Below are 27,865 nucleotides of genomic sequence, written 5' to 3'. Positions count from 1 at the left end.
CTTCCCCTCTCCCACCTCCTTTTCCCAGTCTCCCCCAGTTTTGTTCAATAAAGAGAGATTCTATTTTTGACCACACGTTTTCTTTATTTTGTACATCAGGAAGGGGGGCTAGGGAGGGGTAAGTGGAAGGAGGTGAGGGAGGAATGGGGTACGAGCCCCCGATGGGGAGGACTGGGCTGGCTCTGTGGGCTTCTGGGGGTGGAAGCTCTCCTGCAGCCCCCCCAATTGCCCCCTCTCCCCAGATGGCAGCCTGCGGCAAGTGCAGCCGGGCTGATGGCCGAGTGCTGTGATGTGTCCAGTGTGGGCACTCAGGGCACTCCAAGCCAGGACTGCTTTGCAAGCGGGGCACCCCTGAGAACTGTCTGTCCGGGGTGGGGGTCGGGTCCCTTTAAGCGCAGCCCTCGGCTAGCCTGAGGCAGCATCTCCACGCTCTAAGTCCTCATCTGATGCCCTGCTGGCACTGCTTCCAGCCATTCTTAACCCCAGTTCAGGGTCCACTTAATGTGGACATGCTAGTTCGAATTAGCAAAACGCTAATTTGAACTAGTTTTTTAGTCTGGATGCGTTAGTTCGAATTAGCTTAGTTCGAATTAACGTTGTAGTGTAGACATAGCCTTAGAAAGAGAAGGTGGGTGAGGTAATATCTTTTACTGGATCAGTTTCTGTTGGTGAATGAGACAGATCTGGGCTGAAGAAGGAGCTCCATGAAACTTGAACATCTCTCTCTTTTGCTGACAGAAGTTGGTCCAATAAAAGTCATTTCCACCTCCACTTTGTCTCTCCCGTATAAATTAATTATCTCCTTGTGCCTCGGCAATGCCAGCTGAGTCTTAGGACCACTGAGAGACTCGCCCACTCGCATCATTCAGGAAGCTTACTGATGACTCACTGCCACAGGTGAGATTTGCTCGCTCCATAAGAGAGATGTGACTGGCCTTTCGGAAAGTGAGGTTGGAGAATGAATACAGGTTGAACCTCTCTAGTCCGGCACTCTCTGGCCCAGCAACATCCGTAGTCCAGTATGATTTGAGTTCGCCAGATGTCCATTTATCATGGGTGTGGCCAAGTTTCCCATGGTTCCCTAAAGTTTGTTTGCAGCCACCAGTCCTGTCTCCCAGTGTTCTGGGCTGTTCTTTAGCTCTAATGTACCCCTACATGTCTTCTAAGACTCAGTATACAGTGGAAGTGTTGGTAATGCTGCTAGACAATATTGACCTCCTGTGGTTCCACAAATTCTCTGATTTGGCACCAGCTAGGTCCTGAGGGTGCCGGACTAGAGAGGTTCAACCTGTAGTTCTTAGGGTTGGATCTTGGGGACTTGAGGGAGGGAAGGATTGTAAATAAAAACAAGCCCTAGGAAACAAGTGAGTTTTTGCTCTTGTACATCTGTAGAGTGTCTGGATGATCATGCGTCTTTCCTGCTCTGCCTCAACACATGCACCAGGACAGGGAGTTACATTTTATCACCGCCATTTTACAACCCAGGAGCCCGGAGGGGAGACCTGGTCGGTTGCTGTGACCTGGTGAATCAATGGCAGAATGGGACAGGCCAGGCCAGCGGGAGGCCCAAATGAAAGGGGTTCGGTTACACCCACCTCTCCTCCTTTCTTCTTTCTAGCTTCTTGGGTGCTTGAAGAGCACACTGAAAAGAGCATCTTGAGCCCTGCAGGGCTACTCCCCCTTCTTGCGCCTTCTTTGAGAAAACAGTGGGGAAGAATGGTCCAGATCAGCAGTGTGGGGGAAGTCGCATATTCCCACATGCCGGTCCCTGGGCCAGCACTGACTAACACCAGCAGGCATCTGGCCCAGACACTCATTACGGCGGTGTCTGGGGACCGCTTTCCTATTTCTAGCTTCTCACCTCAGTTTTTGTAGGAGAAACTATGTCATATTGGCACACGGAAGCTAAATGTATATCCTATTATAGCTCTGCCTGCCTTTGAGCTGTTGGATCTTCCCCCCTCCACCACCCCAGCAATTCACACATGAATAGATCCATGAATTATATCCTATGGGGAACATGCTCATATCTTCGAGCTACTTGGCTGAATCCTGCCTTATGTTTCCAGTAGCTCTGTTGCGCCCTGCGCTTGGAACAGCCTGGATTTTTTGGCAGCTCAGGAGCCTGCCTTTTGGCAGCTCTTCTAGACGTGGTTGTTCTTCCCCATCCTAATGAGCAAATGCGAGTGAGAGGCTGGTGTTTCCAACAAGCGGCTCTAGGATTGTAGCTGCTTTTAGCCCACAGCCCCAAAGCCAGCTCATACAACGTCCTTGGGGGAAGGGGTGGAGGGAAAGAATATTTGCAAGAAAAACATCAGTTTCACGACAGTGCACATTAGAGGCAGTAAAGGAGTGCGCACATGGATACACACAGACAGTTACATCTTCTCTGCGTCGCTGCGTCCTTCAGCTCACTGCTACATAGGGCCCATTCGGATGTGTCCATTGAACAGAGATATTATAAGGGTCTCTCGTTAGCACGTTCCCCTCAAGTGGTCTCAAGGTCCCACTCAGGGACAGGAATTTACCAACGGGTTGGGTTCCAAGAGGTCTTTGGTAAGCTGGTGGTTTGGAACTCGGAACACATTTTCCCATGGAAACAATGCTATCGAGGGTAGTTAGGTTCCCAGGCTAGCCCCCAAGAGCCTACTGAACCCATAATGAAGCTGAAATATTGTATAGTTGCGCTGAAAACCAGTAGAAATGGTTGTTTGATTGAACCCTGAATGCAGGTGCTTGGGGAAAGGCAGGTTTAATTAGAGGAGGGTGAGGAGATAGGTAGAGATTCTGAAGGGAACTTCTTGGCATCCCCTGGCTGCCCCCCCCCCCCATCCTTCCACAGGTTGTTCACCAGATTTTGTGGCTAGCACTAACTCCTGACCACCCTCCCCTCTATGGGTTGCTCTCAATCCCCAGAGGTGGTGAGTGCTGCCAGAGGACTCCGGAGAAGCAGAGGGTGGCCATGCAACCACTGGCTGCAGAAAAGCGATGGTTTCCCCTTCAAAATGCCGCTTCTCTCCGGCTGTTGCTGCATGACCACCTCCTGCTCCGCTGGAGTCCTCCAGCCACCACCTGTACCTCTTGCCAGTTCCCCTAAGGCAGCCGGGGAGCTTTCGTTTGTCTGTGCGGGACGTTGGTATGTCAGACATTTGTAGCTCAGGCTTTGCCTGTACTTTCATGTTCATTTCTGGTCTGACACAGCACACGCTCTCTGTGCATTGTGTGGCCGGGCTGTCGCTAATCCTCTGTCAAGAGTCAAATGTCTGCTATCGTGATCAATGAAGATCAATGACCAAACGGATCACTTCACTAAATGTGTCTGGAAACTCAAAGGTTTGCCAGGCTGGCAAGACAATGGCATTTTTAAAGCCCTTTTTTCAGGGGCGGCCTTTCCTTTAACTTCTGTGCATCTGTTTCATTCTATGAAGCGGGTTTACAAATATCTACCCTCCTCTCTGGGCTGCTGAGGGATTTAATTATTGAATTGATGCAAAGGGGGATAGTGAGCTGTCCAGAGAAATTTGTTTCTATGACACAGTCCCAGGAGCAATGAGACATAGCTGGCTGTCATTGCACCATTAAACGCCCCTAGAAGCCATTCTATTTCAGTAATAGTTGTAATTTAACAAATACCAGCTTTTAGCAGGGTAAATTGTCACTAAAGTCCTTTCTTCAGAGACCGTCTCACTGGTCTAATTTACACATTGCGGGGTGAAGAGGGGAAAGAGCTCTTTTGAAAGTTCATTAATATTGATTAAGGCATCGGTCCACGGCTGTTTCAGCCCTAGATTTCTATAAGGCCCTCTGGGTAAGTAAATGGGCTAGTTTGATTTGTCCGTGGCTTTAACACCCCGCACACCTCCACAGACAAGTAAATGCTGGTTTTCAGTGAGGGAGTTTGAGAAGCTTATTTATATTTATGAATTATTAGTCAGTTGCTATTTCAACCCCGTAGGTTGTGTTTAAATTAGAGAGAGAAAGAGGACAACACCCAGACCTGCAGTCTGACGTTCTGCTCTGGCACGTGCGTGATTTGTGTGTCCATGAGATGTGCCTTTGAGGTAGTTTGTAAAGAGATCGATGACTTCCATTACCTGTCAGACCCTTCGCTTGGACTGTGCACCTGGTGGAGCTGGTCTCGCTAACATTTCCTTCTTGCTGGTGTTTTTTTGCAATGCCAAATAAAGTCACAGCATTCTTTATCCTAGATGGAATGGGTCAACTTCTTCCTTAATGTAACGTGTGATACGGGGAGACTGTGGAACCCTGGTACCTTCCATGATTTTTTCCATTTCAGTATCAACAATATCATCTGTTCCTCCTTTCCAGTCATTTCACAGAAAATTTCCCAGTATGATCCCTTCCTCTCCAGAGTTTAATTTCCCATCCCATATGCCCTCGGTTCTCAAACTCTGCCAAGAGATGGGGTTTATTTGCTCCCATTACTCATCTATAAAAACAAATTCTTTATCTTTAAAAAAAAAAAAGCCTTGAAACATTTTGAAATGAGGCATTGTCAGCCCCGCCTGTTCTTTGAAGGCCGTTGTGCTGTGATGGATGAAGTGCTAGGGATAAGCAGGCCTCAGGGACGTGTGTGCCTAACAGAATAAATACATCTTTTGTAAATCATCCTCACTGAGGCATCATTAAACCTAAGCACGGCATCTCAGTTCCCAAAGCAACTCCAAGTGCTGATGGATCTTGTTTTTCTTTCTCACTAGGACCCACATTTCTCACACAACACCCAAGGATGAAAGCACCTCTCTGTCTCTCTCTCTCTGTTTCTCTCTCTCTCCCCCGCCCTCCTCCCCAACCATAGGTCCATAAAAGATTTTGTACCACACTGGTTTCTGTACATTCTTCACCATGTAACGAGAGGCGATATTTTCCTCTGGCAAAGCACTCATGGGTAGGAAATTTGCTTTGTGAAAAGTGTGACCGATACAGGACTTTGCTTTTGTCACCCTGACACCTATACGCTTCAGGTGGTAGCTGACAGCCTCATTTGAAATGGAGTCTGATTCATTTAAAAATGTAGGTGTGTGAACTTATTGTGCCCAGTTAAGGGACACATTCCACACTCGATCCTAACATTCATGGAGACTTTTTCAAACTTCAGAGAGTTTAAGATGAACCTTCTCCTGTGAGAACAACACACAAGTGACCCCGAGCTACAGAGGGTATGACAAGCATGACAATAAGAGCGTGCATGTAGGAGATGCCATAAACCAAAGGCTCTGATTCTGTGTGTGTCGGGAGGATGGGGGGGGGGGGGGGGGGGAAGCACTGTGCTATTTAACACGAACAACAGAGTGAGCATATGTTTCTTTGTGTGCCCAGAGGGCTATGAAACAAGGAGCTATGTGCCAAGGGTTCGTTTAACTGTACATGTGTATGGCATAGAGTAGGGATGTAAAATCCTGCGTAGCTAGCTAACCAGTTGAACTTTATGTTTAACCAGTTAACCAATTAAAGGGGGGCAGACGCCCCTCCCCTGCTGCCCACCACAGCTGGACTGGAGCACGCCTCACCCACGTTGGGCCCTGCGGAGCTGGAGCAGTCCTGCTCACAGTGGGCTGGGGGCAAATCCAGCCCTCACCAGTTAATTGTAACCAGTATGGGTGAGGCTTACTGGTTAACCATTCGCATCCCTAGCATAGAGAAAAAGTCAGTTTTAGATAAACATCTCTCAGGGAGGCTCTAGATGGTGCTTGGTCCTGCCGTGAGGGCAGGGGACTGGACTCGAGGGCCCTTCCAGTTCTAGTTGTTCTAGGATTCTAGGATTCTGTGGGTGATCATACAGAGAGGTGTTCTCACAGGGATTTTTTCCCCACCCTGACAAAAGAGTTTGGTTCAGTTACTCTCCACTGCTGCATACACAGCTCCCAGAGAGCCAAAATGACAAGGCAAGGAAAAAATAAATGGGTGCAAAGAAGTGATCGAACTCAGGAAAATGAGAGGCTAAAAGAGAGGCACAGTCGAGGCCCACCTTTGCAGATACCTGCCTTCGCAGGTCCCATTGGCTGGGAATAACAATCCGCAGCCAATGGGAGCTATGATCCTGCATACCTGCAGAGGCACAGGTAAATACAGCAGTGTGGAGGCCTGCCAGGAAGAAGGGACAGACCGGATCCAGCCTGTGGGCTGATATTTACCCACTCCTGCTCTATAGAAGATAAGGTGAGGATAACCAAGCCATCCCATGAGCATGCTGAGAAGAAAAGAAAAGAAAAAGTCCAAAAGAAAAGGAATATCAAAGAGAATTAAGTTTGATGTGAAAAGAAAAGCAAAAAGATGATCGCATTTAGTACTAAGTGGCCATTAGCAAATGGTTTTTAAAGGCTGAATAACACTTAGAAGCCTGTTGCAGACATGAGTAATATGTATCCCAGTGGTCTTTAAGACCACCAGCCAAAGATGGCATGGTAGTAACCTAGTGACCTGGTGGACTCTGTATTGATTAATAACATTTGATTAATCACTTACTAAAACATCTATTCATTATTTATAAACAATTTATAATGGGAATTGCAGCTTAAAGTGTGACTTAAAATAAAAGTCAGACCAGTACAATTAAAATTAAACACACAAAGCTAAGTGTTCTGGCAAAATCCATCTCCATAAAGTTAAAACCCGTGCTAACCTTTGAAATGTGCTCACTAGTAGACTACAGATTTAAACCTCTGTCAGCGAAAGCTTCTTCCTTCCTGCAGTTTTCAAATTCTTATTAATAAAACATGGGTCCGTTTGTGTCTTGGTGCAGGGACCATAATCTTAGTACATGCCCTCCCCATTTATTATTGATGCAGGTATTTAATGGCTTGGGCACATTTTAACAGGAACACCAAGCAGTTGGTTTCAAACCAGAATTAGCAACAACAAATATTTGCTATTCTAAGGCTGGTTTTTAAAGCCTTGATTCCTAATCTGCATAATGGTCAGGCATTGTGGGTTAAATGGAAAGAGGGGATGGATGCAGAGATAATATCGCATTGAACATCACCTCCTTACTTTACTGATTTTAGCGCCTGTCTTTTATTTCCGAATCACTAACTTCATTTAAAACAGGCAATAGGTGCTATATGTTTTTTGAGCCACTAACTTAATTTGCATAGATACCAGAGATCAGCTGAAGGTAGGAAGATTAATCGTGTCTCTTGTTTAGCATCACAGAGATTTTGCAGACTTTCCCTACCTGGCTTCATTTCCTGATCATTGAGTTTCCACATGGGATTGGGCGAATGAATTTTGTCTCTCTGCTTGGAGCCAGGACTTCGGGTGTTGATGCAAGTTCAATTTTGTTTGTCAGTTTTCCAACCTGAGACTCTTCTCAGTGCAGATTGTCCTAGCCAGCCTTCTGAGCAATCTGAGCAACATAAATCTGGCAAACTATGAGCAATAATGAGAGGTAATGACACCTCTGAAGAGCAACATCATTAAAACCAAGAAGAGACAGGCAGCTTCAAGACACGAGAAAGATTTAGGGGTTGAGTTCAGCAAGAAGAGGTCTATTTGAAAACAATGGAAGAACTTATATAATTTGACCCTGCTGCAACAATGCACAGAATACAAAAGAACATAAGAACGGCCGTACTGGGTCAGACCAAAGGTCCATCTAGCCCAGTATCCTGTCTGCCGACAGTTGCCAGCACCAGGTGCCCCAGAGAGAGTGGACCGAAGACAATGATCAAGCGATTTGTCTCCTGCCATCCCTCTCCAGCCTCTGACAAACAGAGGCCAAGGACACCATTTTATCCCCTGGCTAATAGCCTTTTATGGCTACACAATATCTGCAGTGTGATAGAGATGGGTAGGTTCTATTCAGGGTTTCTAGATTTTCAGAGAATTTTGCTATTGACTTAAATGGGCATGGGGACAAGCAAGTAGTTTGAAGGGTCTTCTGTAGTAAGATATACTGGGCACTGGACTGCACTGGTCTGATACAAAAACTAGGTGAGAGTACTTTCCCAATTGCGATGCCAAGATTTTATTATTAATATATGTATATTACTGTAGTGCACTGTATATGCGTAAATCAGGATATAGTCCCTGCCCTGAAGATTTTACAATCATTAGTCAAGACAGGAGAAGGATAGAGGAAAGGAAGCATTCATAGCCCTATTTTACAAGCAGAGAACTGAGCTACACAGAAATTAAGTGACTTGCTAAAGGTCTCACGGGAAGTCTGTGGCAGAAGAAAGAATGGGCCCCAGATGTCTTGCGTTCCTGTTCAGTGTCTTAGCCATAAACCATTCTTCCTCTCTGATTTGTCTCTCACAGAAGACTGTGCAGAGCCTCCCTGTTTGCTTTAATCAGCAGGGGAAAGTGCTGACACATCCATTCCTGGGGATCAAATCAGTTTGGCCAGAGGCCTCTCTTGGGGGTAAATTTATTGAAGGAGACACTCTGTATTCTAGTAAAGAGGAGAGGATACAAGTTGGTAAGGAACCATAGGAACTGAAGAGAAACAGTCAAGATTCCCACTGAATCATGTCACAAGAGGGCAGACAACTACATGCTGGCAAAGTTTATAAGTGCTGGCATACAAATGGAGAAGTTTAACCACTAAGTTGAGTGCACTTGAATGCCCGATATTAAAGGAGAGTATTGATAGAACAGGCATCATAGAAAGTTGGTGGAACAATGATAATCAAAGGGAATGATAATACCAGGGTACAAAACTTACAGGAAAGACAGAGTGGGTGATGTAAGAAGACGTAGAGTTATAGATAGCTAAAATCTTAAAGGGCTCAGATTGCACCATGCAATAGTACCATGTGTGAGTAATAAAAGTACAGCAGCAGCAATATGCTACCAACCCCCTGACCAGTATGGTGACTTGAGAAATGCTCCAGGATATCAGAGAAGCTACAAAAACAGAGCACCCAGTATCACAGGAAGATATCAACTATCCCCATATTGACTATGCACCTGCCACCTTGGGATGGGATGCAGAGACTTCCTGCTGCCTCCTCCAAACTTTTCCCTCCTGCAGCCTGTGCTCCTCCCTCCACTGACCATAGCAGTTGCTATTATTAAGCTCCAGAGCTAACACCTCATTTAGATCAGCCTTGGAAAGTTCACACCTCTGAGTGAGCAGAACCCACTCAACTGTTTCCCAGGGGCATCAATACTTGTTAGCAAGGTCGACTGTTTAAGGAGGCAGCCTATTGTACTACCCTAATCTAAAATACATTTTAAAGACTGTTTTCCAAATGCTGCAAGTTATTTCATGAGCATGAACCAACACAATGTACGCCGTTCCCTCTCCTGCCCTCTTTTCTGGTGCTTTGGTGAGTGTTAAAAACTTGAAAGTAGGTCATGCAGGACTCCCGAGTGCTAAAGAACAAGTATTCCTCTGGTGAACTGCTCCGTGGCCTAGTTCTTGGGCAGCCAAGTCATGAGAGACAGAACATTTCGCATGACACTAAACAAATGCCAGAGGCACTTTTAAGGAAAGATCCAGAGAGATATGAAAGGGAAAGTGGAAAGATACAATTCATACTTCAGGAACTCCAGACACGGAAAAGGATATCAGGCTCACTCAAGGAGAAGAACCGAGGACAAGGTGAGATGCAGACTGCATGGACTTTGCTCTTGTGTGCCAGCATGAGGTCTAATTCCAGACAAGCCCTCATTGAGTGGTTACCAGACCCGCCCTCAAGACACGTAGCTTGAAATGCATTTATATATTTACCATTTTATACGCAGAACCAGGCCACAAGTGACTAGTCAGGGTTTGTTTTCATCATGCAGATGGTCTTGGAATAAAAAATCTGTACTTTGTGGCCTCTGTTCAAACTATGGGCGCAGGGAGGGTAAGCGGTACTCCATGCTTTGAGTGTTTGTCTGCAGGAGGCGGTATGAGCAGAAGCCAGCACCACTACTGTCATCCATTTGGGGGGACAGCTTTATATGCCAGCTGAGTCTCCATATGAGACGGTTCCCTCAGGAAATGGTGAAGCATCATCCACCAGCAATGGTGTTTCTTGGGATGACAACACAAGGTACGGCAATGGTGTGTAATTGTCCCAGCATATGTGGCAGTGCCATGATCCAAATTCTCTGCTTGGTTAATGGTCTTGACTTAGATGGAGTTATACCATTTGAGAATCTGCTCCGTGTCTTGCAGAAAGTGGTCCTGGAGTCCTCACAAACTTTGGTGTCTATTTCAAAGCTCAACTTCAATTACTATAGATCTATTCACAGACCAAGTTTACCAAAGACCTTGAAAACCAAACTAGAGAAAAATCACCATCCCTTGCTGCTTGCTTCTTTACTGCTGCCTTCACAAAATGGAACAGCTTACGGAAAAGCATTTGCTAAAGCAAAACCCATCACCCACTCCCTCAGAAACTTGACGAAGACACGCACGTACACAGAATGCAAAACCAGCACAATGGGGCAATCAATCCTAATGATTACTTCTGGTTTCTGACAGTGCTGTGAAAAAAATATCTTTCGTCCAGACTGTGTTGTGAATGGTGTATACAATAACACACACACGCGCACACATGTACACTCCGCCCCTCCCCCCCCCACATCTTAGAAGAACATTATTAAGGTTAAAAGTCAAGAACTCAGAAATAAAGAAAGAAATGCCAGAATTAAAGTTGTCAGTAAACACCTGAATTCAGCCTCCCTGTGCATAAATTATCAAGCCTGGAAAAGAGACGCCCGAGAGGAAACATGACAGTAGATTTCAAGTACCTAAAAGATTGTTACAAGGAGGAGGGAGGAAAAAATGTTCTTCTTAAGCTCTGAGGATAGTACAAGAAGCAATGGGCTTATGTTGCAGCCAGGGAGGTTTAGGTTGCACATTAAGAAAAACTTCCTACCTGTTAGGGTGGTGAAACACGGGAATAAATTGCCCAGGGAAGTTGTGGACTCTACATCAGTGGAGATATTTAAGAGTCGATTAGACAAACACCCGTCAGGGATGGTCTAGATGGTGCTTGGTCCTGCCGTGAGGGTAGGGGACAGGACTTGATTACCTCTGGAGATTCCTTCCACTGCTATGATTCTATGATACAATCTTTAACTACATGATCATATACCATTTTCCACCACCAGACAGACAGGTCTCATTTAATAAGTTGTCTATCAATATTTTATTTCTCTTTTTTATCTGTGGCCTTACTTACTACTCATTATTCAAATCCTGCTGTGAAGACAGAATGATTAACTTCCTCATGGCCCTGTCTATGGTGCTCATCACTATGAAATCTGAGTGTGTTACAAATATTATTGCCCTGATTTTGTAGATGAGGAACTGAGGCACAAAGAGATTAAGATTAAAAAAATATGCTACATTTGCATGTTCAACTTGAGACACCCAGCAGCTAATTCTTCCCAAGTACTCAGCATTCTCTAGCACTTTATATAGTCTAAGCATAGGCTTCCATTGAGTTCAGTTGGACTTCTGCAGATCAGATCCCATGGTCTCAAGTCAGGCCAGAAAGTGAGGAACACTCAATTAGTGACTGCTTTTGGTTTAAGTGACTTGACCAGCATCACACAGTAACACTGTGGCACAGACAGGATTATACCCCGGTTCTCCAAGGAAGCATTAAACTGCCCTTACTCTTCCTGCAGTCTTCTGTCTCATTCACTGCATACCTTCCAAAAGCTACAATAAAGGAAATAGGGTACTTACATCCCACAATCTCCTTCACTACCCACTCTTGATTCATTCACAGAACAGGTCTGCCCTGTGCATTAAATGAAGCTGTGTCCTGTGGAAGCGGGGGTGGGGGGAATATTATGTGATCATATTATTTAAGACTGTGCTGACTGAACACAGGGTCTTACAATGAGAAATGTCAGGCAACCTTATAATAGCCTACCAGACCACTATAATAAAGGACGCAACTCAAGGTTTTTAGATATTTTCCTCAGTATTTGTCCAAATCCTTGTCTCTGTTTCATTGGTGTAAGTCTAGACTAACTCTGCTGATTACCACCTGTGTGACTGAGAACAGAATCTGGCTCTGCTTTACTTAATTAGCTATTTGCAAATATGGCGGATTAATGTTTTGCGGAGAAAGAATTAAAATTATGTTTTCAAGGTCTAATAAAAAAATACATGACTCATCCTGCCTGCACCAAAGGTCACTGCAAAGTGCTTTTCATTATTCAACAGAAAGTACAGTAAATCACATTTTGTGACCATGGGGAAGTTTTCTTGTCATCGGATAGCCCTACACACCAACAGTCTATATTTCAAAGCACAGTAGTAGACATTTGGACCTGCCTCACCAGAGACAAATTGTTAGTGGGAAATAGGTCAGTTTTTCCTATCTTCTTTACATTGCGCCAGGTCATCAGAGCAGAGTAAACCCATTGAAACTTGAGCTATGTCTATGCATTGGGAGCTGGGCATGTGATTCCCAGCTCAAGCAGACATTCTTGCACAAGTTGTCATTGAGTTGGTGCAATGAAACATAGCTGAGTTAGCAAGGGCATGGGCAAGTGGAAGCATGATGCTGGCCAAGCAGGCTTGTTTTGCTGCCACCATTCACTACTGCCTGTGATGTCACCGTTCCACTGCTATTGTTAGGGTGCTAAGCTGATGACAGCTAGCATGAGAACATCTTTGCAAGCTGGGAATCACACCCCCAGCTTCAAGTGTAGACATACCCTAGGTGTCTAATCATCCATGTAACCTTGGTGCACCGTATTTTGCTGAATGCAAAAATTGATACTCTTAGGAGGCGGAGGTGATATTTTCCACCATATGATGGGAATTTATGCTTGCTTCATGTGTTCGTGAATAAAAATGATCCATGGCTGATCATAATTTGATGTTGTTATTAAACAGTTTCTTCAGGCTGCAGTTCTTACCTTCATTTATTAAACATGTCAGTTTGCAGTTTGGCTCCTGTTTTATTTTGGTGCCTTGAAACATTGCTCTGAGAACTAAGGAAAACTTAGAAGGCTTTCACTCCTTGAGTATTTCTCCCAGACTGCGTCTAGACTGGCATGATTTTGCGGAAATACTTTTAACGGAAAAGTTTTTCTGTTAAAAGTATTTCCGCAAAAGAGAATCTAGATTGGCACAGATGCTTTTGTGCAAAAAGTGCTTTTGCGCAAAAGCATCCGTGCCCAGTATAGACACGCTTTTGCGCAAGAAAGCTCCGATGGCCATTTTAGCCATCGGGCTTTCTTGCGCAAAAAAATAAGGTGCCTGTCTACACTAGCCCTCTTGTGCAAGAGGGCTTATCCCTGAGTGGGAGCGTCAAAGTATTTGTGCAAGAAGCACTGAATTCTTACATTAGAACGTCAGTGCTCTTGCACAAATTCAAGCGGCCAGTGTAGACAGCTGGCAAGTCTAGATGCACCCCCAATGTTCTTCTCCTTTTTAGCCAACTTGGAGTCAGGAGGAAAGTACATAGAAAGACAATGGCCATCTTTCCATTAATTGCCAGAGGTTTTGGATCCGGGCCTTGACGTGCTAACAAATAGGGAATGAATTAAATGGTTCAAATTCAATGCACCCTTTTGGAGATCATAAATAAGGAGCAGGTAGCACGTTTTACTATGATTTCAGAGACAGCAAATATAGATGTTGGGAAGTGGTAGCCTTATATGATTTTCTGTCTCTTTGTACCAGCCTTCATTTTAATGACCTTCGTGTTTTAGATTCTGCAAAGCCAACACTAGACATCTTCCTAATTAGCCTTACAGACAAATCACCAGTGTTAGTTCTGCCTCCTCCCACTGATCCTTATTTTCCCAAAGATAGAGGCTGTTTGCTGATTCAAGCCCCTGAATTTTCTCAATTTGAGTTGAATGTGAGGAAGCTATTTAAGCTCACTTGATCAGACAAACGCAACCGTCAATCCCCACCTATGCTTGCCTGTGGGAGAATTCCTTTGGCAGCCCGGATCTCCTTCCAAAGGGCATGTTTCAAACCTTGCCATAGGAGTAAAAACTGATCTGCCTTTAAACTTGTCTCTCCCAAGCCCCACCCTGTCACTTACAACCTCCAAGTCCCATGTTGAGGGGGGTATAAAAAAGAACATATTTATGGTCTTGTGTGTCAAAGGTTGCACAGAACATGGAATAATTTCACTGGTTGAAAGCTAACCTGCACAGTTCCTTCTTATTATTTATTATGGTTATTAATTAAACATTAATCACAGATGATCGGGCTGCAAATGATTAGTCAGAACATCCAATTGATGCAAGTGACCTTTACATTGAACTTATTTGTGTCATACCTGCCCTGTCCTTCAACCTCATATGGAAACTGACCTTGCTTGGCCGGCGATTCCATTGTTAATTAAAATGTTGCCATGTTAATTCTCTAGTTTCAAGTTTATTGATGCCCCTTTGCTGAAGGTGCCGTGATATGGAGAGCTTGTGATTACAGAGCAGTAAGGATCTGCAGAAAGCGGCGAGGAGTCCTGTGGCACCTTATAGACTAACTGAAGTGTAGGAGCATAAGCTTTCATGGGCAAAGACCCACTTCGTCAGTGCAGTAAGGCTCTCCCATAATTTCTTTCCTCTACAAAGAACCTCATATTCATTTCTAATCCTGCTGAAAGTAGGAACTACTTCAAAAGGGCAGGAAAAAGGGAAAAATTTTCTCCTAAGTAAAAGTAAATCCTGTTATATACTCTTTATAGGTAATGAATATTGTTAATTGTATTTTTCCCGCTCAGCATCATTTTATTTAGTTCGTTCCTTTTGATGAAAGCTGCTTTCTGCAGTGAGAAACTTTCTATTATGATTTTGGGTTGTTGAGGACTTACAGAATCAAAATGTTACCAGCAGCCAGCACAAAAAGTGAGGCCAAAGTGACTGGATTTATTTCTAAAATATCCCTCTCTTCTAAGAGCTGTAGGTCTGTCCCTGCCCCTTGGGTGCAATGTGCCAAAATTGCTATTTTGGTTAAACATTATATTGTGAATTAAAATGGGAAGCTGATTAGAGCCAAGTGTAAATAATGATTTTCTAGTTACCTGGTTGTGAGAGACCTTAACTGAGCCCAAGAGAGTTTATTTTTGTCTGTTAACTCTCTCTGAGATATCATTGCCAATGGAGGCCTCCAGCGGGAAAACATGTATTGGGTTAGATTTCTCTATTAAATTCATAGTGTGGTAGGAAAAAAAAGTGGCTATCATTGTCTACTGAATGCGATGACACCTTTTCCTAAGGGTCTCAGACATTCTGGGCAAAAAGTAAACAACCATATAAAAATGGCTCATATTTGGCCAGAGATCAATGGAACTCAAGAATCATACACTTCAAGCTCTATCTTATCTATCTGTCTAGCTTAAGTACTTGTATAGCCTCCATTATGCTAGTCTCTGAGTGCCTTATAATCTTTGATATATTTATCCTCACAACCCCGCTACGCAGAAGGGCAGTGCTATTATCTCCATTTTTCAGACAAGGAACTGAAATTCAGAGAGAATAAATGACATGTCCAAGACCACACGGGAAACCTGGGACAGCAGAGACATGTGCCCTGGGTTTCCCAAGTCCTAAGATAGTGCCCTATCTGCTGAACCATTCTTCCTCCTTGAATCTGGCTTGAGTTCTGAGTTTGTCACAATTATTGGTCTCATCTCTCTAGACAAAGGCCAGGAGATTGGATTGTGCTGGGTAAAGGAACAGTTGAAAGCTCTTTGAGTTTGTAAGAAAGTGCCAAGGTAAGTGACCCCCACATAGATACCAACTGAGAATTTGGCCAATAAATAGAATGTCATTCTACAGTGGAACATCATGAAAGAAGTAATACTTTGCTCTAGTCTGGGCCAATTAGGCCTCAATTGGAGGATTGTGTCCAGTCTTGGGCACCATGTTTAGGAAAAAGGTGGAGAAATTGGAGAAGGTCCATAGAAAAGGAACAAATTGAATAAAGGTCTAGAAAACATGAGCTATGAGGGAACTGAAAGAATTGGGTTGGTTTAGTTTGGAAAAGAGAAGACTGAGGGGGGACATGATAGCAGCTAAAAGTGTGTACCTTTAGGACATGATAGTACCTAAAAGGGTGTTACAAGGAGGAGGGAGAAATATTGTTCTCCTTGGCCTCTGAGGATAGAACAAGAAGCAATGGGCTTAAACTGCAGCAAGGGAGGTTTAGGTTGGACATGGGAAAAAACTTCCTAACTGTCAGGGTGGTTAAACACTGGAATAAATTGCCTAGGGAGATTGTGGAATCTCAACAAGATAGCACCACCATTTTGGTACTTACCTCCTGCCAGGTTGCTCACAGAGCATTGTTTGCACAGCAGGGAATGGCATTTTCATTACCTATAAGAACACATACAAAGAAATGTCTGGGAGAGACTTTAAAGCTATTCTTAGAGAGGTCCCTTCCCAAGGGTGACAGTCACCACTTTGGATAACTTCCTGCAGCTGAGGTCTAGCAGCATGTTGCGTCACGTGAGGGATTTGACGCATGGATAAAATCCCCTAAACCTGCTTCTGTGGGTTTGGCGATTTTTGTACAGCTCAAATGCACAAAGCCACATCTGCGCTCTGGCTTGCGGGATGGCTCAGTGAAACTGCATTTACCTCTCCAGCAAACTCTGCTGGGTTTATTTTCTTTTTAATAGTCAACGACATTGGGGTTTGGCGGGTTTTTTTTGTTTGCTTTGTGTTTTTGAAAATCCCTGGAAGAAAACCAGTCAGAAGTCAATGATCTGTGCATATTTTCCAGACGTCTCCCTATCTTTGCCCTCCAGCCAGAGCGACTCTATTATAATTCAAATCTAAACATAAAAACAGCCAACATTCTTCAGCTGGGAAGTTGGAAATGTCTAAGTTAATATGCTAGGCAGCAGGGCTAGTAAAGCAGCTGATTCAAAGTGACCAAGCAATTCTCCCTCCATCTCTTAGATTTGCAGCACCATTAAATTTGGTCCCTTAATATCATCTGAAGCTGAAGTAACATTTTATTCCCCTCCTCCCAGAGTTGCTGTACTCAGAAACCTGAGGAAAAAGCAAATATTGACAGGCTAACCCTCCACAACCTGGTTCCTGGATATATTATTTCCATTCCTCCGTAGGTCTTTTCCTCATCAACCAGATGCAGCTACATTGCAAATGTCAAGCCACACTGTGGCTACATCTAGACTGCAGGAATTTGTCAGCAGAGGCAATGTAAATGAAGTGCTCATTAGCATTTCTCACGCTCTCATTTGCATAGTATCTTCTGATCCTTTCTGCAGAAAAGGTTTTTGCGCAAAAAAGTAGTGTAGATGGGGCCATTTTGCACACAAAAAATCCCTTTTGCGCAAGATCCTGTATTCCTCCTTTTTTGAGGCACAAGGGATTATGTTTTGCCATTCGGAGCACAGGTATGGCTCTGGCTGGTCTGAATGTGGTTGCTCTGGTTTGAATCCTGTCTAGACATGTCAACTCCCTCTCCTTCGGGGGCCTGCTCTTAGAAAGCCTCAACTTCTTATGTTTGTTTTGTTTTGTTTTGTTTTGCAGAGTGATGACAGCGAATGTCACTGCCCATGAAAACTGGAGACAAGCCATTATTATCTGATGCCCAAGCTGCATAGATGAGGAACATTGACTAATAGTTCAGAACCTCTGCTAGACATTAGGCAGCATAGCACAGACAAGGTAAGTATAATATGGAGCCAGGTAAATGTCAGCCTTGTATTCTCCCCTTCCCGTTGGTGCCACTGGCTTTGGCTCTGTGACAGGGCATCTGCCCCGCACTGGCCCTTTCAGGATTAAAACTGGGGAGAGGGCTGGAGCAGTGAAGCTGTGCAAACAATTAGGGCCCAGTTGAGGGCAGGGTAAATAAAGGCTCCTGGTGAGGTGGAGACAGACACACTCTTGCTCCAGCTGGGGAGCTGGGAGGGACCTGGCTGCAGGGAAGCTGGAGGCTTCTTGAGACAGAGAAGGGCAGGGGCACTCTGATCTAACCTCACTCCCAGGCTGCAGAGCCTGAGGCAAGGCCTGAGCATACTACGGCTGCAGGGTCACAGGTAGAGATAGGAGAAAGCAGCAGGTGATGAGCAGTCAAACGGCAGTTTACCCCCAAGCATGGGCGCTGGGCGCAAAGGACCTACAACAAGAGCGGCTCAAAATCTACTCGACTTGCAAGCTCCAGTGCAACTTGTGCACATAGCTGAGGTTTGAATAAGCAGAGCAGTGGCCCCACCATAAATCTGCACTTCTAAAAGTACAGATGCAGGTTTAGAAGCCAGCTGGAACCCCTTTGGGAAATTTGATCCACGGCATCTTTCTCATCAGGCAACAAGCGAAGTATTAGCCAGGCAGCAGATATCTCTGTTTTAGCTGCTTGAAATAACTAGTGATCTCAGTCCTATTTCTAGTGGTCACTTGGTACTAACTGGCCAGGAATCAGGAACATGAAACCGTGGAATGTGATACTTAGCAGACTGTATTATGACGGTGCTATTGTCTATATGCTCTAAGCCAGTGTTTCCCAATTTTATTTGGCCACGGATCCCTTTTCAACTTGAAAGAATTTCAAGGAACCCCTAGGGTTCCCAGGGTAAAATCTGTCAAACAAAAAGAAAAAGAAAAAAAAAAAAAAGACCCACCAGAACTGGTCAAGCAAAAAATAAAAAATAAAAAGCTGCAAAATAGACTCTGTCTCTTTAAGAGGGGGTGGAGGAGTGCCACATTCTCGCGGAACCCTTACTTTTGTTTCGTGGAACCCCGGGGTTTTCCCTTTCTGGCATGCAACTATACGGGTGATTGGTTATTAATTCAGTCTGATATGTAATAAATAGTACCCATTGCTAACTGAGTATATATGAAGTGGCTGTGTAATAGAATATATTCCTGGGGCACATGGAGCTAAAGACAGGCTTATTCCCCCTCTGAGAAGTGGTGTAATCCCACAACAAATGCATAACCGTCTGTTGTTCTGTTTGTAAAATTACTGTTGACTTCATGAATCGACAAAAGAAGTAAGATTGATTAACTCCCAGACATGCAGCTGCTCCCTATAATTCTGTGAATCTGGGGTTTAATTCATCAGATTACTTCTTCAGTCATGTTGATTAATTTAAAATACCTAGCCAGAGAGGGGAGAACGAACATGAGAAAGATCTTTACGGATATGATCCAAGCTAGATAAATTCATGGAGGTAGATACATTCATAAAGCTAGATAAATTCATGAAGCTAGATAGATTCATGGAGGCTAGGTCCATCAATGGCTACTAGCCAGGATGGGTAGGAATGGTTTCCCTAGGCTATGTCTACACTATGACTTTTGCTGCAAGAGCATATGCAAATGAAGTGTGGATTAGCATTTTCCCACACTTCATTTGCATACTCTCTTTCATTTCATTTATCTTGAGCAAAAAGGGGATTTTTGCGTAAAAAGGAAAAGTCCATACTGCCTGTTTTTGCACAAAACCCCCTAGCGCAGAAATGGAATGACAGAGAGTATGCAAATGAAGCACAGGAAAATGCTAATCTGGCCTTCAATTACTTAGGCTCTTGCAACAAAAGTCATAGTGTAGACGTAGCCCTAGACTCTGTTAGTCAAAAACTGGGAATGGGTAACAGAATGGAACCTCTTGATGATTCCCTGTTCTGTTCATTCCCTTTGGGGGCACCTAGTATTGGCCATTGTCAGCAGACAGACACTGGGCTAGGTGGACCTTTGGTCTGATGCAGTGTGGCCATTCTTATGTTCTTATGACATGTTCCCACCAGAGAAAAGTCCAAGTCAGAACTCCAGATTCAAGTACCCCTGACTTCTAAACTTGGAATTGGAATTGGAATCTGGGTCCAAACTTTGGGTTTCAAGACTATGTCTAGTTCACACACGCAACATTTGGCCCACCTGTTTGTTTGTTTTTTTCATTACTGAATTTCTGTGCATGAGAAAAAAAACAGTTTTGCGTACGTACAGGCTGCCTTTATGTACAACACAACTGAGTGATTAGAAATCTCCCCAACTTGCATGTACAAATGCAATTTGCACATGTGTTTGAGTTTCCATGCATGCGTAAAAACAAGCAGAGGCATGTGTATTTTCGGGATATCTGATCCATAACAAAATGGAGCTAAGGTCTGGTAAACAAATTTTAAATCCAAATCAGTTAACTATTTAGAATAAAATGGTGATGTGGGTGGAAATATAAAAAGGAGTAGTCTGGAAGGGAGGAGGGTTGGAAATGAGTGTACAGGTTGAAACTCTCTAGTCTGGCATTCTCTGGTCCAGCAACATCTGTGATCTGGCATGATTTTAGTTAACCAGATGTCCACTAATCAGGGGTGTGGCCAAGTTTTTCATGGTCCCATAAAGTCTGATTGCAGCCACTAGTCCTGGCTCTCAGGGTTCTGTGCTGTGATTTAGCTCAAATTTACCCCTACATGTCTTCTAAGAGCTCAGCACACAGTGGAAGTGTTGGTATTGCTGCTATACAATATTGACCTCCCGTGGTTCGGCAAATTCTCTGGTTTGGCACCGGCCAGGTCCCGAGGGTGCCGGACTAGAGAAGTTCAACCTGTACTGACAAGTCGTACTTCAGCAGATTTCATTCCTCAAGAGCCAGTGTCTGTCAACAATGCTCAGCAGGCCTTGGATTAACCCCTATCTGCAGGCTGGCGTTCTGACTGCATGCATGCCAAGTACTTGTATATTCACACTGTTCATTTACGCTTCATAACCAAATAAGCATGCCTAGTGAAAAGTAATGCTGGGCTGCTTGGCTGAGTACCTCCCAGCCATCATGTTCTTGGGGTAATTATTTTAATAAATATGAATTGTGGGACTCCTGCCTAGAAGTGGAATAGAAATCTAATCTATAATACAGATGGATAGAAGTGCAGCTGTACTATGTTAATTAAGTATATACCAAACATATGGCAATACACCTCCAGAACAACAGGCCCAGATACAATTAGCTCTTGTGCATGCATAAAGCATTAGTCAACTACTCAACAAAATGCATAAGTCATAACCTCAGATTGATGAAATTACCACTGTAAACTCTTTCACTTAGCTTGTAGAAACATTTACCTAGTCACCAAAATGATGGGGAGCTTTTCTTTTTCTTTTTGAAAAACATTGGTTTTGTTATTTGATTATTTTATTTCGAATCTGCCATTTAGCTTTGTTTCTGAAGAGTGAAAGGAAGACGTAGGGAAATGTAAACCTACTGGGCTTGATTTAACACTGCCATGAATCTTGTGCAGACATTTATACGAGTTCAAAGGGAGTTGAAAATGCTATGTTCTGATTATGGTCTCAAGCCCATTGTACTGGTATAAAGAACCACCTCCAAGTGCAGTGCAAGAGAACCCAGGTGCAGACTCTGTGAATAAAATGGAAGAGTAATGGATACTCGGACACACTATGTTATATTGTTACTATTTATTTGTATTCCATAGCACCTAGATGCATGAGATCCACTGTGCTAAGACCTGGGCAAACGTAGAAGGTATGTCTAGACTGCAAGGCTATTTCGGGATACCGGAGGTATCCCAAAATAGCTACCCTCCATCCAAGGAATGCGTTCGCTATTTCTAAATAATTTTCAAAATAACAGACATGGTATTTCGGCATCCCTGTAAACCTCGTTCCACGAGGAATAAGTGATGTCTCGAAATAGTGCTGTATTTTGAAATTTGGTGCCGTGTAGAGGTGCCAATCTTCAAAACAGCCTATTTCAAAATAAAATTGAAAGAAGATGCGCAATTTGTGTAACGCAGATTGCCTATCTTATTTCAGTTTTAGAGTGCAGTCTAAATGTAGCCATACAATGAGATGCTGGATCCATTGAAGTCAATGTCAATACTCCCTCAATCAGACCAGAATTTCACCAATAACAAAGACACAGTTTGTGCCTCCAGCGAATATTCCAGTCTAAATTTTACAAAAACAAAAAAACAATAAAAAAAACCAAATCAAGAGGAGCAAGGGGTAATGGTGAGACAAGTCTGATCCAAAGTCTGCTCCCCAGTTAGCCCTTTGGGGGCCAGTCTGAATGGATTTCTCAGATGTTCCTGCTTAATTTCAGAGTGGGTCCCTGCATCATTCCTGCTAACATCTTATCTACCCGGTTCCTGAATCTGCAGCCATGGTGCTACAACAGTCTCTCTGCAGCCCGACTATTCTTACTGCTAAAAGCTTTGTTCTATTAGCTACCCTACAGTTTTCCTTCTGAGCTGTGCAGTAAGAGGCCTCTGTTCTTTTTGCAACCATCTTTGGAGACTCTGAATATTTCCCTTCCTTCATTTATATTGTACTCGGAGGGCATTTGTTATTACTGTTATTAGACAAATAACCATAGGATACAGGAGCATAAATTTGGGAGCGCACCAAATCCTAATTAAGGACCATGCTTTCCTCTTCTTCCTCAAAATAAAAGCTCTCCCTTAGAACCATTGAAGCCAAATGTCTGTTTTCTTCCTGATTTTGCTGGACATTGGACCATGGTTTCACTTGTCTCACTTAGGGCACATCTAGGCAGCAGGGCTAAAGCCAAAATAAGCTACACAATTTGAGCTACGTCAATTGCATAGCTTAAATCAAAATAGCTTATTTTGGCTTTTGGCGCTGTCTGCACAGCAGGAAGTCAGAGGCAGAGCACTCTTTCTCCGACTTCCCTTACTCCGTGTACAATGAGGGTTACAGGAGTCGGAAGTCCTCCAGCTCGACATTATTTTGACATTATGTCGAAATAACTGCTTGTAGTGTAAATGCCGACTAAGTTATTCTGAAATAACAGTGCGGTGTAGATGTGAAAGAGTGAAGGGTGAAAAAGAACAAAAGTTTATCCAACTTCATTCAGACACAATAATTGTCCACTTCAAGCTGTGTTTGGTGATTCAGATAACTTGCTATTTAAAACGAAGGTACAGTGGCCCCATGTGCTTATTCCAATGAAGAGAAATATTACCTATTTAAAAAGACACTTGCAGAGACTTCTCTTATTCCCAGACTATTTTAACAGACTATAATTACTTTTCACACCCTAACTGTATCTAATTCACCAACACCGCCTCCCCGCCCCAGTGCACTCCGTACACACATACACACATCTGTTAATCTGTTAACAAGGGGCAAACTGCTTTCCTGTCAGTTCAGTGCAGGAGACCAGGACCACACTGTTCACCTTCCAGGGAGGTGTTGTTCAGAGGGCACAAAGCTTGAAAAGTCCCCTGGGATTTTATAGATTTATAGAGAAGAACTGGAGTGGGAGCCCCCATGCACCACGTCCTTCAGACTAACAGGTTTGTATATTAAGGGAAAAATAGTATCTTATAAATTGTAGGTAACACTAAAAAAGGAAATCATAACCATGCTAATACCTGTGTGCTTCCAGTGCCGTAATGGCGCATGGAAAAGTGCTTTTGATTTGAATGAGTGTGACCAAGTGGATCACGGAAATCCCCTGGGGATTATAACCCATTGCGCTGTTCAAGCCATACATGCCTGCCTTCCTGCCTTCTGGGGTGCTCCACCACCCTGCCCTGCTCAGCCAGAAGCTCTGGTCTCACCCGGCCAAAGCACAGAGTTGGGGTAACAGCCCCCATGCACAGCAACACAGACACTGAACCAGTTCAACTCTGGGAGGGCTCAACTAGAAGGCTATTGACAGCACCCAGGAAAACAACCCCCAAAAAGGACCAAACCCCCAAACAAATCCATCTTTCCCTGAGTAAAAGTTTTACACGGAGAAAGCTCATAAGATCCACCCCCTCTATCAATGTAATAGAGATATTCACAGTGATTCCCCCCCCAGTAACAGTTATTGACACGGGGCTTGATAAGAAACAAGAGTACTTTTATCAAGTATAAAAAGCAGGATTTAAGTGATTGCAAGAGAAAACAGACTAAAGTAAGTTATTATACCAAAATAAACAGACACGTCAGCTAATTCTAATACACTAAGGCAGAGGTTCTCAAACTTTGTGATATCGTGATCCTCCTCTAAGTTGCTCATGACCCCCCGGGGGATTGGGGCCCACAGTTTGAGAAACGCGGCACTAAGGGTTTGTGCACACAGCAACGTTATTGCAAACTAACATAGTGCATGTCTACACTACAAGCCTTTATTTTGCAATAATGTCAAACTGGAGGACTTGTTACTCCAACCCCTTCATGAGGAGTAAGGGAAGTCAAAGGAAGAGTGTTCTTCCTTTGACTTCCAGCAGTGTGGAGAGCGCCTAAAGCCGAGTTGAGCTATTTCAACTTAAGCCATGCAATTGATGTTGCTGAAGTTGCGTAGCTTAATTTGATTTTAGCCCTTCTGGGCAGTCATGCCCTAAGAAAAGTTGTTCATGCTATAGTTCTCCTCCTTGGTCTTATCTCAGGCCAGCACTGATCTTTTTCTGATCTGGGCCCAGAAGGTTGCAGAGCCCATGGCAGGGCCAGCAGGCAGTGGGACCCTGAGGGCCAGCAGAACTCATGGGGCTGTCAGGTGATGGAACCCCAAGAGCCAACTGGGCCAGCGGAACTATGGAAGGGCTGACAAAGTGCATGAGGTTGGCAGGACCCTGAGTGGGCAGCCCAGAAGCCAGGACCCGGGGTAGGACAAGCTGGCAGCAGGGCCAGCCCCAGGTGCTGGGAAGCAGAATGCAAAACTTGGGGGTGCTGCAGCACTCCCTGTACCTCTACTTCTGACACCTATGCCAATTAGAACTGGATTCCTAGTCCCAGCTAATTTAATAGAACAAAACACCTGTCTTACAGTGATGTTGTTGCTGCTGTTAGTGCTAACAGCCGCATGAGACCAGAATTACTGAGGCAGTGATGGAAGAGGGGGTCTTTTCATTCTCGTTGGACTCTGATGGCCAGATGAAAAAAAGTCCTGGATACAGGAGCAGGTTGAAGAACAGGATGTAAAATTCATTTGCTCCCATCTTTTGTTCAAAATTCAAAATGTTGACCACAATAGTTCATAAATGCATGAAATTTGAAAAACTCCAACCAACTCTGTGGGATACTTTGCCTGAAGCATGAAGGCATTCCTTATCCTAATACACTTTCACAGCTTGTCAGTTTAGCTTTGAAGGTTCAAAAGCAGTTGTCTATCACAAAAAAGGAGTGTTTCTTAGAAATGAAAAGCTCTGTGTATTTCTAGATGCCAGGTATTTCTAGAAGTCAGATTCAATTTAAGAACCACATATGATCAAAGTAAACAAGGGAGCTGCCCAGCTGACAATTGCTTTTCCTGGCTACTTTCAAGGTTTTGAGGTCTAGTTTGGTTCTTGATTGAAATGAATGCATAACCTTTCAAACACCTTGCCTGATTCAGAGCAGAGTTTTTATTCGTAATCATCATCAATCAGGTAGACCAGAGCTACTCAACACATGGCCCATGGGCCGCATGCATCCTGCAGCTATGGTTTGTGGCCCATGGGTGGGAGTCAAAACAAAAAAGTAGTCCATATAATGGTCTTCTGTTGATATGCATTTTAGTAGTTAAATTCCTGGACTGCCATTGCTCACTAAAAGTGCCGTCATATGGGTGGAAATGGGGTAAATATTGCATTTTAGTAATATCAGCAGAACTGACTTAAATGGGGCCTGCGTGTTGTGTAGTCTTGCTAACTTAATCTTTGTATTCATGCCCATCAGTGTGAAAGAAGCTATTTGCATATATATTTGCATGTATATGCGTGTGATGGGGCAGACAGAGCCCATCCTCCATGCGGGAGACCTTCCAGCACCCTGGCCAGCAGCAGGGCAGTGGAGAAGTCCTCCAAGCAGGGTCGAGAGGCAGCTTGCTTTGTAGCCAATTAGAGTATGTTAGGATACTATATAAGGAGCTGCTAGTGACAGGTAGGCAGTTCCAACCTGGAGCTCAACCTGGCAGACCTCTGGGCTGACGGGACACCAGCACCTTGGACACCTCTGACTGTGAGCTGGGCCTGTGCAGCTAACCCAAGCTAGACCCTTTGGCACAAGGCTAGCCGGCAGCAACTCTGAGGAATGCCGGACAAGGGGAACTTTACAACTAGGCCCTAGAGAAGGGCTAGGATGAAACGGCATCCTGGGGAAGTGGCCCAGGGACATGACCAGAACTGTGGACTCTGAAACCAGGCAGGTAACTGCTACCTATAGGGTTCCTGGTCTGGGATCCAGAGGAGTGGGTGGGCCTGGGTCTCCCCCACCCCCAGCCACTAAGGGGCACGCACAGACAAGACTGAACCTGTTACAATGCAACTACACTTAAGTTGCGGCTATCTGCATGTGCTGTGAGTATTATTGTGGCCCTCGGGGCTTCCAAAATTGAGTAGCCCTGAGGTAGACCAAGAACATAAACCTGGGCTTTCTAGCAGTCCTCTAATTGCCAGGCTAAAAGTGGGAGTCTTGCCAAAATCTTCCCAATGAAAACTTCATTGAAACAGCTATGGGTCTGCAAAAGGCTTTGGCTGTGACAATACAACATATTTCTTCAGCTCTAAAATAAGAGTCTCCACACCCAGTCTACCTACCCTTTCCCCCATTCACATTAAGAGGCCTGATTCTTCTTTCACTTTTGCAGGTGTAAATGAAGAGTATTGATTATCTGTTTGTTTGTGTATTAGAACCCATCACCATACAGGTTGAACCTCTGAAGTCTAGAACCCTCAGGACCTGACTGATGCTGAACCAGAGACTTTTCCAAACTACAGACAGTCAATATTGTCTAACAGCATCACCAACACTTCCACTGCTTCCTGGGCTCTTAGAAAACATTTAAGGGTAAATTAGAGCTAAATCATAGCACAGAACTCTGAGAGCCAAGACTGATGGCTGTAAACAAACTTTATGGGACCATGGAAAACTTGACCACACCCTTGATAAGTGAACATACCCCCTAAGTAAAATCATGCTAGAAAACGGATGTTGCCAGACCAGAGAGTGCTGGACTAGAGAAGTTCAACTTGTCATAACAGAGCATTTCCATGTTTAGTAGATTGGCACACAAAGGAACACCACTGACTTCTAATTAAATCCACCAGGTACAAACTTGTGCATTAGAAGGATAATCTGCCTGTGTGTCATATTCACCCTGTCACTGACTTGCAAATAAACCTCAACAGCTATGATCATATTATTAAACTATAGCTATAGAGATTTGTTATAGAGATTTGTTCTCTCACATCAGCATGTGAATTTGAGATTCATTCATTGGACTAAATGGTCTACCGAGGACCCCTAAAGTCCTACACTTCTATGAGTCTATGATTGATTGATTTATCTGTCTTTTCTCTCTCTCTCTCTCTCTCTCTCTCTCTCTCTTTCTGTTTTTTGCATAGGAATGGAGATTAAAACTTCTACCTTATAGCTGCAGCTGAATGGGCTTCTAAGCTTCCCAGGCTGTCAGGAGATTAGTGCTGCAGGGTATATGCTGGAAGGACTCTTTATTCATTAATGGCCCATAATGTATTTGCATAGGTGATAGCCAGTCCCAGCCTGCCCAGTGGATTAAAGGAAGACGGTTCTTTCATTTTTCATATTCTGCGACTCTCATTTAATGCCGTAAATAAACCAGAATTATTTGTGCCATGCGCCTTAAGTCTTCTTTCCGAAAGGCTGCCACTGATTATCTACCTTTTTATTTTCCATCATTAATCTGCCCTCCTTACTTCAGTGCTCTATTCATGTACTAATCCCAGCTGTCATGTATAGAGATGTTAAGAGATGGAAGCCTAATCCCAGCATGGTTTTCATTCTCTGTCTAATGTATTTATATAGATTCACTTGGCATAAGCTTTTTGTACTGGGGTCTTAGCAAAGCAGGATGCTTAAATGACCATTGTTACCTGGACTGAGCATATCTGAACATATATGGCTTTGCAATAGTGTTATTCAAATTAAAGGAAATGCTGTTATGTTTCTAAATTGCATTTTAATCCTTTTTGATAATGCTACCAGGGCAAAAGTGGGTGCTGCATTAAAAGGTTTGCGG

The 27,865-nt window shown here is 44.0% G+C and overlaps 1 protein-coding gene and 1 long non-coding RNA gene across 2 annotated transcripts in view; one reads left to right on the top strand and one right to left on the bottom strand.

The window, feature by feature from the left end:
- Positions 1 to 27,865, bottom strand: part of KCND3 (potassium voltage-gated channel subfamily D member 3) — a 247,524-nt gene that overhangs the window by 98,843 nt on the left and 120,816 nt on the right. The gene's annotated exons all lie outside the window — the stretch shown is intronic.
- Positions 1 to 27,865, top strand: part of LOC112545088 (uncharacterized) — a 121,878-nt gene that overhangs the window by 81,348 nt on the left and 12,665 nt on the right. Inside the window, exon 3 of the long non-coding RNA XR_012897838.1 lies at positions 17,449 to 17,586. This is a non-coding gene — a long non-coding RNA (uncharacterized LOC112545088). The remainder of the gene's footprint in view (positions 1 to 17,448; positions 17,587 to 27,865) is intronic.

The sequence above is a fragment of the Pelodiscus sinensis genome, chromosome 27 (assembly GCF_049634645.1).
Source record: "Pelodiscus sinensis isolate JC-2024 chromosome 27, ASM4963464v1, whole genome shotgun sequence".
Taxonomy (NCBI): Eukaryota; Metazoa; Chordata; order Testudines; family Trionychidae; genus Pelodiscus; species Pelodiscus sinensis.
The sequence above is the reverse complement of the archived record's forward strand: the minus strand, read 5'-3'. Positions and strand labels throughout refer to the sequence as shown.